We start from the raw sequence: 14,936 nt of genomic DNA on the forward strand, positions 1-14,936 counted from the left end.
AGGTCTTATTCAAAATTAGAAATGCTGCAAAAAATGAACATAATTTTTAATAAAAAGACAAAATCACCTGTTTTGTCTCCCAGTAACGTAACATGTTCACGTGATGCACACTCAAAACAGTTACATAAAAGAAGACTACATCGAAGCAGGAAAGAATACTTATCCGTTTCTTAACTTCAGCGTTAGAATACAGCAGGTAAGAATACTTATCCATTATTTAACCTCAGCGTTTAAGATGTGACCTAAAACAATGAAAAGGGGTTTTATGGCACGTCAGTTTCAACTGGGATATACTGCACCAAAGGCAACACAATGAAGTAAAATGGGGATTTAACGCCTCACTTTTCTGCAACAACTAGCCTACTGAAGACAGCGTATGGAGGATATTTGGACCGGACATTGACGTTTTCTCCTAACTCTCATCGTATTCCGACTGCCAAAGGTTCTTTTAGGGGCACGTCAGTGAGCACGGGACCAACCAGAATAATGAAAATGAAATGGTGTTTAACGTCCTACTGTTCTGCTCCTAAACTGGGCTAATGAAGACGGGCATACGCCATACAGTGTGCTATGAGGGAAATTTTGCCCGGGCAGCGGCGCTACGGCCTACTCTTATATCGAATTCCAACTGCCAAGGGATCTTTTACGTGCACGCCAATATGTACACGGGACCTCGGGTTTTCGTCTCATCCGAACGACTAGACAGCTGTCCTTGTCAGGCCCTCTGTCCTGCATCACTGACAAGGGGAAACCACGCCGGAAAATCTGGATGAACTTTCTCGGTAAATGCAGGGATCCAACACCCGACCTCCAGGCTAGCGAGCCAGCGTCTTACCCACGTGATCCCCCCAGAATAATGAAGATAGGCAGACGAGATGCAAAGTGCTAAGAGGGTTATTTTAACTGTTTTTAGAATTCCAGCTGCAAAAGTTCTTTTGACCTACGTGGCAATATGTGCACGGAACCTCGTTTTACGTTCAGACTGAACGATTCGACATTGTTCCTTGCCGGACTACCCCGATCTGTTTTACAGAGTTAATACGACAGCCGTCTTTTATCTCTGTCCAAGATGACTGATCTTTAAAAGGTCAGACCGCTATAGTTCTACGGGTGACGTCACATCATAATGTTTACCAACAAATTAAGATGGCGTTGAAAAACCCGTCGATTAAGTTTAAAAAACTATATGAAGAATCCTTAATCCATAATAAGCGGCGTTCAGTACAACGGGAAAATAATCCAAATGTTTCAAAAGCAAACAAACTGAAAAAAACGTCAAATTGTTGTTTACATCGAACGTACGGGCAGAATTATATCTTTTTTACCAATTTACGCCTCCGCTTACTATTTTCTGTAACTATTTACGCTAAATATGGAATATTTTCTATCCAGATATACTTCAAACACCTTTATTTATTTTTCTAATACTTCAAAAAAATGTTTTAGAATTTAATTTGTCGGAAGAAAAAAGTTAATATTTGTGACTCATTAAGTCGCGTCGATGTCATCCTTATCAGTGACTGTAGCGTCCAAGCGAATATTCACTGCGGATCAGTGTGGGATTACCCGTCCTACGCCATTAAAGATAATCCAGGAATCCAGACTGTAAAATTCCGAGGAGGTTTCAAGGTCAACAATGAGATCGCACCAAGAAGCTCATGGATAGTCAAAGATCAATATGAGCTACTCGTTTGTGGACCGGAGATCCCTTCGATGTTATTTTAAGTAATTTAACTAAACTCTACTCGCATCAGACATTCCGTCTGTGGACCAGCGATCCTTTCAGTATTATTTTAACTAATTTAAATAAAGCCTACTTGCACCACCCTTTCCGCGAATCGTAGCCTAGAAATCTAATCCATGGGGGAGATGTCATTTCCATACAAGAAATTGATCCTAGGATTGGGATTAACCACAAGCACAAATCCAAAATTGAAGATATTTGTGATTTGGGATGGAGAAAGAGAGAGAAATGGGGTTTAACGTCCACTCGACACAAACTAGGTCATTTCGGGACTAACATATGGTTTAATTTTATTTCAATAATTCGCTTGCGCATAGGGGTCTTTAGCAGTGGAAGGAAACCGGAGGACCCGGAGAGAACCCACGAGGTTGGACAGGCGACCCTACTCCTTGTCACGTACAACCGGGGATTCGAAACCACGCCAGTCGACTCAATGACAGACTTTATGATAAAGCGAGCGCACGCTAACCATTCAGCCATCCAACCCCCCGATTTGGGATGGGGTTGACACTTGTTGTTTATTAAAGATTTAACGTCCAATACAATGAATATGATATTATGGACAGGTTGATTTAATTAAATTATTTACACTTGGAAATAGTTAAAAGCACAAAATAAAAAGGTCCTCGGAAACCAAAAGTTTCTTAAAGCACACTTATAAATTCGCTGTAACAGGAGGTCCAACAGACTGATGTTTGGCGTCATCAGAGCGGATAGAAAAAAAAACCCGTTGGGAAAAAAGAATCCGCTGGCTTTATGTGGAAAAGCGAAGTGCTCGCAGTAAAAACCACATAGCTGGACCCGTAGATTATTTACATATGAAAAGTGTTCGTCCAATAAGTTCCATGTTGTTAAAAATTAACTAAGAGTTCAAGACTTCAAGTTTAAAAGTTGTAGGCATTCCATTAGAGTTTTCCTTGCGTATGGCTCTCCACAGATAAAAAGTTACCCGAAAAGAAAAGCACCCGCTCTTTGTTGTATAAAAGTAGGAAAATATCTCTATCTTAGTGAAATGAAATGTGGTTTAACGTCCTACTGTTCTTTTCCGACTGGATTAATGAAGACGGGCATTCGTCATACAGTGTGCTATGAGGAAAATTTTTCGTACCATCCAAACGACTAGACACCTGCCCTTGTCAGGCCCTCCGTCCTGAACCACTGAGAAGGAGAAACCACGCCGGAATATCTGGATGAATCTTCTCGGCCAATGCAAGGATCGAACACGCGACCCCCAGGCTAGCGAGTCAGTGTCTTACCCACTTACCCACCGTGGCTCCAGGAGATAGATAACATCCCTGTTGGAAGAGGGAGAGTTCAATTTACCCATTTCTATATTTCGAGACGTGGTTTCGAATCCCCGGTTGTACGTGACAAGGAGTGGGTTTTCTCGGGTCCTCCGATTTCCTGCCACTGCTTAAGACCCCTACGCGCAAGCAAATTATTGCAATAAAATTAAAACCATATGTTAGTCCCGAAATGACATAGTTTGTGTCGAGTGGACGTTAAACCCCATTTCTCTCTCTATATATATATTTCGAGAAAGAAACGGAATAGTTCCATGTTGAGTAAACATTATTTGCTTGCCTTTTCAAAGTTCCCTTTCCACTGATTATAAAACGGTAGGACGTTAAACCCCATTTCATTTCATTTCGATTATAAAACTATAATAAATGGTAATTATATTTTCAGAAAAATATGAGGACCTTTGTTATTTTAGTGGCTGTATTAGGCTGGTAAGTTTCTTTTGTTTTTGGTCCAGGATCATGGTTCTCAAGCTCTACGGATGTCGTTGTTCGAAAATCTGCCTAAGGATCGGTCACTTCGTGTTCGATCGACATGAAAATTGTCCTGCTTGTTCCTTGGACAATTGCGCATTAATTGGCAGAGTTCGATCATTGATAAAACGTAACAATTCCAAGATGGCTGCGACGAGGTCTTAGTCAGGTCATGGTTCATATATAGCATTCTCCCATGCAAGTTTCGCTATCCAGCATTAGTGTGAACTGCAACGGAAGACAACTATGCTTGGAAGATAGGGTCCATAGAACGATAGTACTTGTTATACGCCCATGTGGACGTATATTGTCGTCGCCCCCGTCAGTCCGCCCGTCCGTTCGTTCACATTTGTTTGTGGACACGCTACAGGTCATAACTTTAATCCAATTTTGATGACGCATTGGCCGAGAAAGTTCATCCAGATTTTCCGGCGTGGTTTCCCCTTGTCAGTGGTGCAGGACGGAGGGCCTGACAAGGAGAGCTGTCTAGTCGTTGGCATGGGACGAAAAACCGAGGTCCCGTGTATACATTGGAGTGCACGTAAAAGATCCCTTGGCAGTTGAAAGTCGATATAAGAGTAGGCCGTAGCGCCGCTGCCCGGGCAAAATTTCCCTCATAGCACACTGCATGGCGTATATCCGTCTTCATTAGCCCAGTTTAGGAGCAGAACAGTAGGACGTTAAACCCATTTCATTTCATTTCATTTCAATTTTGATGAAACTTTAAATATAGGTTTATCTCCCACAGATCTCGGTTCCTTTCGATATTGGGATGTATCGGACCGTAAATTTATGGATTATGGCCCCTGATTGTACGAAAAATACCGTGTGTAGCTTGTGGACACTAGATTTTGATGAAACTTAAAAAGTATGTTCACACCCAAAGATCTCGCGCATATCAAGCCGTTACTTCCTGGATTATGGCCCTTGAACAAAACTGCCCGACAAAATGGCCGCTCCCTCTAATCAAATAGTGTTAACGTATGTAATATCAAGGCTGTGGCCCCTCTAAGGGTCATAATTTGGTCCGATTTTAATGAAACTTAAAACATGGATATATATCACAAAGACCTCGGTTCTTTTCGATTTTCGCGCAGATCGTTAAGAAAAATCAAGATTTTAGCTTGTGTACCCCCAAGAGGTCACAATTTTTATCCGATTTTAAAAGACGTTCGAATAATATCATTGTTACACCATAAGGAAGGCTGAAATTGAATTTTGATGAAACTTAAAATATATCGAATCCTTTCGATATTCGCGCATTTCAGACCATAATTTACTGGATTACGGCCCCTGATTGTACGAAAACTCACATTTTTAACTTGTGGAGCCTCTAGAGGTTGCAACTTTTATCTGATTTTAAAAACCGTTTAAAAATTTCACCGTTACACCATAAATCGAAATCGAAATGAAAATGCCCGACAAAATGGCCGCTCTTTGTACGCAAATAGTGTAAAAATATGTAACACAATTTTCGTCCGATTTTGATGAAATAGCGTATTTGTTTTATTTCAGTTGTCTAGCTGACCCCTGTAACCATAATAACCATGCTGATTTAACTGAAGAACACGTCATCAGCATGGTGGTCGCTGATGCAGATCATAATGATGATGGGTTGATCACAGAGATTGACGTGGCTGAATATTTTATCGTTAATTTTGATCATAACAGTAATTTCTTCTTTTTTATTTTCTTCAAGAGTTTTCCAGCCCTTTTGTGATCAGTTCACAAAATATAGCTTTGCATAGATTAAACCAGACAGCCTCCGAAATCGTCCGAAACTCAATCTTTTTAAAATACAGATATTTCGGTTTTTTTTTGGTTTTTTTATACTTTCGATGGCCTACAGTACATGAAGATCTGACCGGTTGTAGTGGAAGGTCGCGTCAAAGGTCATACGAGCGGCTTTTGACGCTATGACGTCAGACATTTGATTAACTAATCAGCATTTATGTTTCTAGTGGGTTACCCACAGTTCTGTGCACCTCACGCCAAAAACTCGCTGTAACAGGCCGTTTCATTGGCTAATAGCTCACATCATTCAGAACGCGGATTATATAGCAACTCTACCAGATCCTAGTGTAGTAAAGACAAGTAAAATGAAATGAAATGTTGAATTATAAAAAACGAAAATAATTATTATCCGTGTTTTAATCATATTAATGAAAATTATAAATTTAACTATATGTTGAACTATAAAAAACGAAACGAAACGAAATAGAAAGCGTGTTTTAATCAGATTGTCAAAAACTACTTTTCTCGGTAGAGCCTTTACTGGCCCCACAAACCATCAGAGACGCGTAAATAACTTTGAACTATTCAAAATTCCATTTACCATGATAACTGCGCAAAAGTAATGATAACAGCAATGAATTAACGAATTCGAAACCGGAAAAAATACAAGAGTACCGCAATGTGCCGTCTTTCATCGGGATCGCAATGCACCTCTCCACGATCCTTTTTAAATATTTTAAAATACTTAATAATGTATCTCAAATCTTCTGTTCCAGGATACGTGAGCATGGCTTTCATGCGAACCCTGCCTGTAAATCTCACTTGAACCCTTGCATGAGCGGGGTTATTGCGGGGTGCTTCCCCCCCCCCCCCGCGGTTGCCTTACGACAGCAGCGATAATTACATGCCCCACCCAATCTACACATGTTAAACTCTACCGTAACATATGACAGTTTTGTTATGGTGCTAATTTTTTAAAAACATACTTTCGGAGCCCCCTTGCATATTGGCGCCCTTGGCTATAGCTCAGTCAGCACCCCGCTTACTCCGGTCCGGGTAGTGAGAGTGGGGTATTGGGAGTGGCCTCGCCGGTGGAGAAGTTAATACTTCTCTTCATCTAAATCTTGGGGTAGGGGGTGGCCGAATGGTCAGCGCGTGCGCATTGTATCATAAGGTCTGTCATTGAGTCAACTGGCGGGGTTTCGATTCCCCGGTTGTACGTGACAAGGAGTAGGGTCGCCTGTCCAACCGTGTGGGTTTTCTCCGGGTCCTCCGGTTTCCTTGCCACTGCTAAAGACACTTACGCGCAAGCGAATTATTGAAATAAAATTGAACCATATGTTAGGCCCGAAATAACCTAGTTTGTGTCGATTGGGCGTTAAACTCCCTCTCTGTCTCTCTCTCTCTCTCACTCTCTCTAAACTGCCCCCTCACAGTTTGTGTAATCTTTTCTAATTTTGTATTATAAGGGAACCAGAAAGTAGAAGAAGACGAATTTGTTCGTCAGTGGCACAATTCATTCCATGATGCAGAAGCTTTTGCCCAGCACGTTTTCCATCATATTGATACTGATGATAATGGTGTACTGGATCTCCATGATGTCGACCCGCTCATTAAACGGGCCGATACTTCAGGTAGGATTCAATATGGCCCATTGATTACATTTAATATAACATTTCGCTAAATGGGATATAAAGCCCTACGTTTCTGTGACGCCAGGGGCAATAAAAACAGGCGTTTCTAGCTACTCTTCGTCGAAGGGATCTTTTTATGTGCACGCTGATGATCTGCGAGGAACTCTCTCTCGGTCAACACCGGGTATGATCCTGGGACCTACTGGTCAGGGAGCCAGCGCCTTACTTACCGATCAGCATTTAGCTAACAACCGAGCATATATGAAGTTTGAGGTAAAAGGCGCCAGAAGTTTCGAACTATATATGGTAATCTTTTTCTGCTCTTGTTTTTGGGGCTACATTTTACGAAAGGACCTACGGCTCTGTCCCCGCTAATTCGAGTACGTGTACACGTTGGCGTGCGCGTAAGAGAAGCCTTGACAATTGGAAATCGATATAAGACTAGGCCATAACGCCGCTGTCCGTGCAAATTTTCACTCATAGCACATTGTATGGCGTATGCCCCTCTTCTTTAGCTCAATTGGAGCAGAACAGTAGGACGTTAAACCCCATTTCTTTTCACTTATACGATCGACATGACATTTGGTCTGTGGACATTTCATATCGTTTGACAATCTGTTTTACAGACCTAATGCGACATCCGTCTTTTATATTGTAGAGGCCAAGCGAATATTCACTGCGGATCAGTGTGATCGTTTGACGGATTCCGGTTTTTGATATGACGTCACAGTTCCAAGATGGCTGCGATGACGCCATTGACCATAATATTATAGATTCATGGGTTCCGATTTCAATTTGTCTTTAAATGAGTAAATAATTTTATTCCTTGTTAAATATAAATCGAATCTCTTGGTCTCACCCGTTTTGTAAGGTACGCCAACATCAAAGGATGACGTCAGATCTGTATTTCAAGACGTTATATTAAAGATACATTATGAGAGACTAGATAAAGAGCTGGTAGTTCTCACTATAATAGTTATAAACTAGATAATGTAAAGGGAATTTGCTGAAAATTTGAGTCAAATTGATCCACTCTGAACCGATTATCCATTTTTTTATTTAATCATGAATGAGCGTTGAGCAGCAAATTGGATCCTGATCCAGTAAATATCACAGGCTAGCGATAACATCGAGAGTTAATTATGGTCTGGATAAGTTAAAAAAAAATGTCTAATTAATAATTTAGATAACATTTCAGGCCTAAAAAAGACCTGCAATAGGCAGATTGAGCTCTTGCATAATGTATGTTTAAGGCCTAAAGAAAGACCTGCAAAAGGCAGATTTAGCTCTTGCATAATTTATGTTTAATCACAGTGTTCTATATAATTATAGGTGATGGAAACATCCAGATTGCAGAATTCAAGGCTTACCTTAAAGCAGTAAGTACACGTACCTTGGCCACTCGGTTAGTCGGGATTATGGGTAGGATGAAGCACGAGACTGAGCTTATGTTGGGGAAAGAAAGACTGAAGAAAATAACCCGAGTCTTTCTTCCCCAGCATAATCTCAGTCGAGGACTTTATCTTGCTTATAAACCTGTAACGGTAAATCTCTTTGATCTTTGGAGTATATTCTATGCCTGGAATAACTTGCGGTCTGAAAGTCGGGGCGGCTTTGGATATATACAGGGGAATTTGGGGTTATTCTTCTGAAAGTTTTTCTTTAAACCTGTAACGGGTTATTCTTCCAGGGTAGAGTTTTTTTCCCATAAGAAAACATGATATAAGGTTTTTCTTATGGGAATTCTGGGATATTCTCATCTTGCGTACATGTAAACATAGACGGTTTATAAGCAAGATAAAAACCTCGATTCGGTTATGCATGGAAAGAACGATTTCAGAAGAAAAAAAAACTCGACAGAAAACCTCGGCCTGGCGGCCCCGGTTTTTCTTTTTCTCGGGTTATTTTCTTCAGTCTTTCTTTCCCCAGCATAACCTCAGTCTCTTACTTTATCCTACACTTATAAACCGCCTACGTTTACATGTACGCGTACGTAAAATAATAATATCCCAGAATTCCAGTAAGAAAACCCCAACAATGAAGAATAGCCCTTTACAGGTTCAAAAAGAAAAACTATCAGAAGAATAACCCCAAATACACCTATATTCAAAGGCGCCCCGACTTCCTGGCCGCAAGTTATTCCGGGCATTGAATATTCCCCAAAGATCAAAGAGATTTATAGGTTTATAATAAAGGGAGGAACAACCTCGCCCCGTCTTTCAAACCGATGTGTGGGGATGGGAGGTGGGATGGTCATTAGTCTGTTAGTCCCGATCTTGTACGAGACCAGGATAGGGTCACCTGTATACCCGCTTGTGTTTTCTGTGGATTTAACACCCCACGCCATTCTTTAAGAACTGTTTCTGATCGGACGATGTCCGCTGACAGTTCCTATTCGTTCCTATATAGCTGCAATATGAAAATACCACTCTTCCCCACCTCTGTTCTAAGGCTATTTTAGAATCATTACCGACTATTCTTCAACGCGATTCTTCTAGGTGAGTGGGGTCGCGTGTACAACCGGATCCTCCGGTTTCCTCTCACTGCTAAAGAAACCCCTACGCGCAAGCGAATTATTGAAATAAAATTGAACCATACATGTATGTTAGTCCCGAAATGACCTAGTTTGTGTCGAGTGGACGTTAAACACCATTTCTTTCCAATCTGATTAAAATACAGATCTATATTTCGTTTCGGTTTTTTATACTTTCGATGGCCTACACTACATGAAGATCTGGCCAGTTCCCTGGAAGGTCGCGTCAGGGCTCGTATGAGCTGCGTTTGACTCTATGACAACAGACATTCATTAATCAATCAGCGTTGATGTTAATAGTGGTTTACCCACAGTTCCGTGCATCGCAGGCTAAGAAATCGCCGTAGCAGATGGTTTCATTGGCTAATCCATAACGCCATCCAGAGCGCAGATTATATAACAACTCTTCCAGATCCTAGTGTAGTAAAGACAAGTAAAACGAAATTTTGAACTATAAAAAACGAAACGAAATAGGATCTGTGTTTTAATCAGAATGATTTCTCTCTATAAATCTGAGTCATCTTTATCTGCTCTAAATCTTTTTATTGTTATCTTTCCAGATATATAACGCCTGTTGAGAAAACAGCATATTGTGATAACATTTATATATAGAATTATTTAGTTTAATAAAAGTTAGATAACGCTGTGTTTAAACTCTTGATTGTTGGTTAGGAATAGGGGAGTAAGAGATCTTAGGCCCGATCTTTATCGGGATTTTCCGGCGTGCTTCCCCTGCAGGTCCGACCTTGGTGTTGGGTGAGAAACTTTATCGGGATTTTCCGGCGTGCTTCTCCTGGTCATTGGTCCTAGGCGGAGGGTCTGGCAAAGTACAACGTACAGTCGTTCGGATGGTATGAAAAACCGAGGTCTGTGTACACATTTTGTACATATATATGTTAGCGGTTGGCCCGGCGTAGCACAGGTCTAGCATAACTCCCAAACCGGAAGTGGTAGGCCATCTATACAACTCTGTGTTACTGCCCGGTCCGAGCCACCCCTATACCCCAAACGAGAAATATATAAAAAAGTCCGTGCATTACCATATTAGGTATAAAATGACTATTTCTATTTTCCCCCGTTTTTCCTTATCTAGTGACATTCAATTACTTTTTTGAATATAACAACTTTTGGTCTTCAAAGGAATTATTAGTGAGCAGAAATTTTCCCGTGTATATGTTATCACTCGTCACATCAGTCAGTTATATAGAAGGATAACTCGTGTTTTCCTTTTGCGTTCGTCACTTCCCTGTCTTGAAAGCTTCATAACGCATCTATCGTAGCAATGATCGCTGTGTTAACATTATATTTGGAATGTGTTTAACCAGTTCTATCACATATTGTCCTTTCAGTACGTGTGATTTGACTCCATAGAAGGTGTAAGCAAAATAATTAGTTATAGTTAAAAATACAATATGGCCGCAAGGACCATAGTATTACACATGCCTTCCGTTCTGCCAAGGACCATAGTATTACAATAGGACGATGGTGTATTGGAGAGTCGTGCATACACTTGTGGCGAATCAACAGTTTCGGATCCTTGAAGCTTAAATGATCTAAATCGCTAATATTTGGGAGAGAGAGAGAGAAATGGCGTTTAACGTCCACTCGAGACAAACTAGGTCATTTCGGGACTAACATAAGGTTTTAATTTTTTTCAATAATTCGCTTGCGCGTAGGGGTCTTTAGCAGTGGGAGGAAACCGAAGGTCCCAGAGAAAACCCACGAGGTTGGACAGGCGACCCTACTCCTTGTCACGTACAACCGGGGATTCGAAACCACGCCAGTTGACTCAATGACACGTGCTAACCACTTGACCATAACCCCCCCCCCCTAATATTTGGGACCCAGAAACTGACACAAATGGGTGGCAACGCATATAATAATGTAATATGAATGTACGGTATATAAACTGATTTACATTCAATCGTTTCCGTTTTTAATCTAATTTCAAATCAGTTATGTTCGGCGAAATACGTTAGAAGTCTCAATCGAATAGCAATCTCTAACGTCTGGTTATTCCAGTCTACACAGACAGTATCTATTGCGCATGCTTTCCAGATAAGAATATGACGTCATCGTTTGACATGACTTTGGAATATGTCTAGCCTCGTTCTTCGAGTCCCTTGTTAAATGGCGCTGAAACGCATTATGGTACAAAATGTTTATTTTGTCTTAAATATTGGATATTGGAAGCCCATCTTTTCCCGGTAAGATAAGAACATCAAAGTTTATTTAAATTGACAAATAATTCGTGTTTTCATTGTCCAAGACTTTGGATGATATTGACTTAGAGGCTTAGCTACTTTAAAACTTTATGGGGGTTCTTCGAGCTGCAATGAGATCCCGGTAACCACTGCTGTGTTCGTCAGTAGGGTTATTCCATGACAGAATGAAAAGAAAAACGACATTAATTTAAAACTCTACTAATTCAATAGGATCTTAATTCCTAAATCCTGATTCTACCTGGATTACTACCATAGGCACTTAAGTCCTGACCCTACCTGAGATATTACCAGGACACTAAATCAATAGGAACTCTACCTGAGATAATACCAGGACACTAATTCAGTAGGAACTTGAGTCCTGACCCTACCTGAGATATTACCAGGACACTAAATCAATAGGAACTCTACCTGAGATAATACCAGGACACTAATTCAGTAGGAACTTGAGTCCTGACCCTACCTGAGATATTACCAGGACACTAATTCAATAGGAATTTGAGTCCTGACGCTACCTGAGATATTACCAGGACACTAATTCGATAGGAACTCTACCTGAGATATTACCAGGACACTAGTTCGGTACTAACTTGAGTTCTGACCCTTCCTGAGATATTGCCAGGAAACTTAGTCAATAGGGACCCATGTATGTTCCTGAAGTAACGATCCCGAGTTTTACAACATTAAGGAGTTGTTACACTGCTTTTCAATTCCCGAACTTAACTACTTTATCTTCCACGTGAACGGTAGCGTCCAATCATGGCAACCTCCACAGAAACCTTGGCATTGAACGAACCTTGAACTTTGCAAATCGATTATCACCTTTATATTTTAGCTGGTAGCGCGAGACTTGGTATTCGTGATGATCGAGGAATCTGATGGGCTCAGAATAAAGTATTTTGAATAAAATTTTCAATATACTGATTTTACATCTGATTTTGTCTGTACAGATTTCCACTTCGATTTATGTAGGGCCTAAAATAAGGTTAAATTCACGTAGTATGGATTCTGTGGGCGAAGCCGGAGGGGGTCTAAAAATGGCATCTATGGACTATTCTGGCGCAGATAGTACCGAAAATTCGTGAAAATTATCTAAAAAAAAAAAAACTTTTTCAAAGCTAAAGGGAAATGACGGTCAAGGACGCAGCAGATCGGTTACCTAGCCTACTGAAAAACCTGACTAATGAGCTGATGCGGTTGACGCTCACTCGACTCATCCGAGGGAGTCGATCGAGCGCCAGCTGATCCGATCTGTGCAAGTGACCACAACAAGAGGAAACACCCATCCTTAAAGGTTTTCAGAGCACTACACCATTTTTTTCTTATTTTCGAAGCACGGATTTTTCATTTCGAAGCACGTTCGTGCGCCAAAGCACGTTATTTTAGGTCATGGATGTGAACTGGCGTCGCTTCATGAAAATGAAGTAGATTATTATAGTAGATCCGCACCTATCTTACACGTCCAATCAGGTCATACATATAGGCTACATCACCCTTCAGAAACAAACACAGATAACCGAAACCACCTGGATTGTTCCCAATGTCAGTATCTTCATATAAAAGGGAGACAAAAAAAAAATGTAGACGCTATCAAGGAAAAGTCAACCTTAAGGTAAGTTCGTGATACCGTTAGCCTTATATGGTGCAAACTGTAAAAAAAGGGAAAAAAAAAATCCAAAGGGAGATTTTTTTATGATATGAAATGAACTGAAATGAAATGAAATGAAATGGGGTTTAACGTCCTTCGGAGCAGAACAGCCCCATGAAATGAACTAAAATGGGGCTGTTCTGCTCCGAACTTGGGCTAATGAAGACGAAAATACGCCATACCCGGACAGCGGCACTACGGCCTACTCTTATATCGAATTCCAATTGTCAAGGGATCTTTTACGTGTACAAGGGGCCCCGGTTTTCATCCCATCCGAACGACTAGACAGCCTTGTTAGGCTTTCCGTCCTGCATCACTTACAAGGGGGAACCACGCCGGAAAATCTGGATGAACTTTTTCGGATATGCAGGGATCGAACACCCGACCGCCAGGCTAGCGAGCCAGCGTCTTACCCACTTATCCACCGTGTTCCCAATTTTTTTATGAAGCAGAATAAAAGATGCATTATGTAAATGCTAAATCTGCCTTTTTCAGGTCTTTATTTTGGCTTCAAACTGTTATTTAGATATCTATTAACATGGCAAGTCCTTGATCAATTCTTTAGACCACAACGACAGGGATTTAAATGCATTAAAACCACCGAGAGATTTTGGCTTCAAATTTGATATAAACTGTTATTTAGATATTCATAATAACACAACTTTATAGATTTACTACTTCTTGGTTTATTATATACAACGTTTCAATATTCTTACGGGTATCTTTATCAAACAATGATCAATAATGAATAACAACCTAACATTTATAGAGATGGGGATTTCTTATTCCAAGAGAATTGGTTGTTGTTTTAATGATACATTAGTTAAGAGTTTAATAAAGAGTTTGTCATTCTTGCTATAATAATTCAAAAATAGGTGATGAAAAAAGAAAATATTGAAATTTTCAGCCAAATTACTTCATTCTGAGCCAAATTATCACTGTTTATTGTTTTGACAAGATGAGTGCTCAGTGGTAACCAGGACACTGGTATATTCATGACTTAGCCTCCTTTCCCATTTTTAAATTTAATTTTTAAATGGCGAACCGTTCTAATCTAGTTAATCGAGAGTATCCGATTCCATCGAGAGTATCCGATGCCATCGAGAGTTGATTATGGTCTTGTTTTGTTAATAAATGTGTAATTAATAGTTTAAATAACATTTCAGGCCTACAGAAAGACCTGTAATAGGCAGATTTAGCTCTTGTATAATATATGTTTAAGTCTAAATTAAAGTTATGTTTTGATTGTTAAATTGTCTTACTCATGGATGTACTATAAATGTTAGGTTGTTATTCATTACTGGTCATTGCTTGATAAAGATACCTGTAAGATTACTGAAACGTTGTATGTAATAAACCAAGAAGTAGTAAATCCATAAAGTTGTGTTATTATAAATATTATACCTCTACTTCTAAATGTCATTTAAGGTTGTTATTAAGATATTTATTAACATGGCAGGCCCATTATCAATTCTTTAGACCATCCGACGGCAAGGATTTAAATGGATTAAAACCATCGAGCGATTTTTAAAAAATAGATACAGAGAGAGAGAGAGAGAGAGAGAGAGAGAGAGAGATGGGGTTTAACGTCCACTCGACACAAACTAGGTCATTTCGGGACTAACATATGGTTTAATTTTATTTCA

At 40.1% G+C, this 14,936-nt stretch overlaps 1 long non-coding RNA gene across 1 annotated transcript; it reads left to right on the plus strand.

Annotated features, from left to right (window-relative positions):
- Positions 1 to 119: 119 nt before the first annotated feature.
- Positions 120 to 10,066, plus strand: LOC126823561 (uncharacterized). Its single transcript, XR_007681216.2, has 6 exons — positions 120 to 196; positions 3,434 to 3,477; positions 5,035 to 5,189; positions 6,723 to 6,887; positions 8,220 to 8,266; positions 9,981 to 10,066. It is a non-coding gene; the product is annotated as an uncharacterized LOC126823561 (long non-coding RNA).
- Positions 10,067 to 14,936: the final 4,870 nt, after the last annotated feature.

This window comes from Patella vulgata, chromosome 6, assembly GCF_932274485.2.
Source record: "Patella vulgata chromosome 6, xgPatVulg1.2, whole genome shotgun sequence".
NCBI classification, from domain to species: Eukaryota; Metazoa; Mollusca; class Gastropoda; family Patellidae; genus Patella; species Patella vulgata.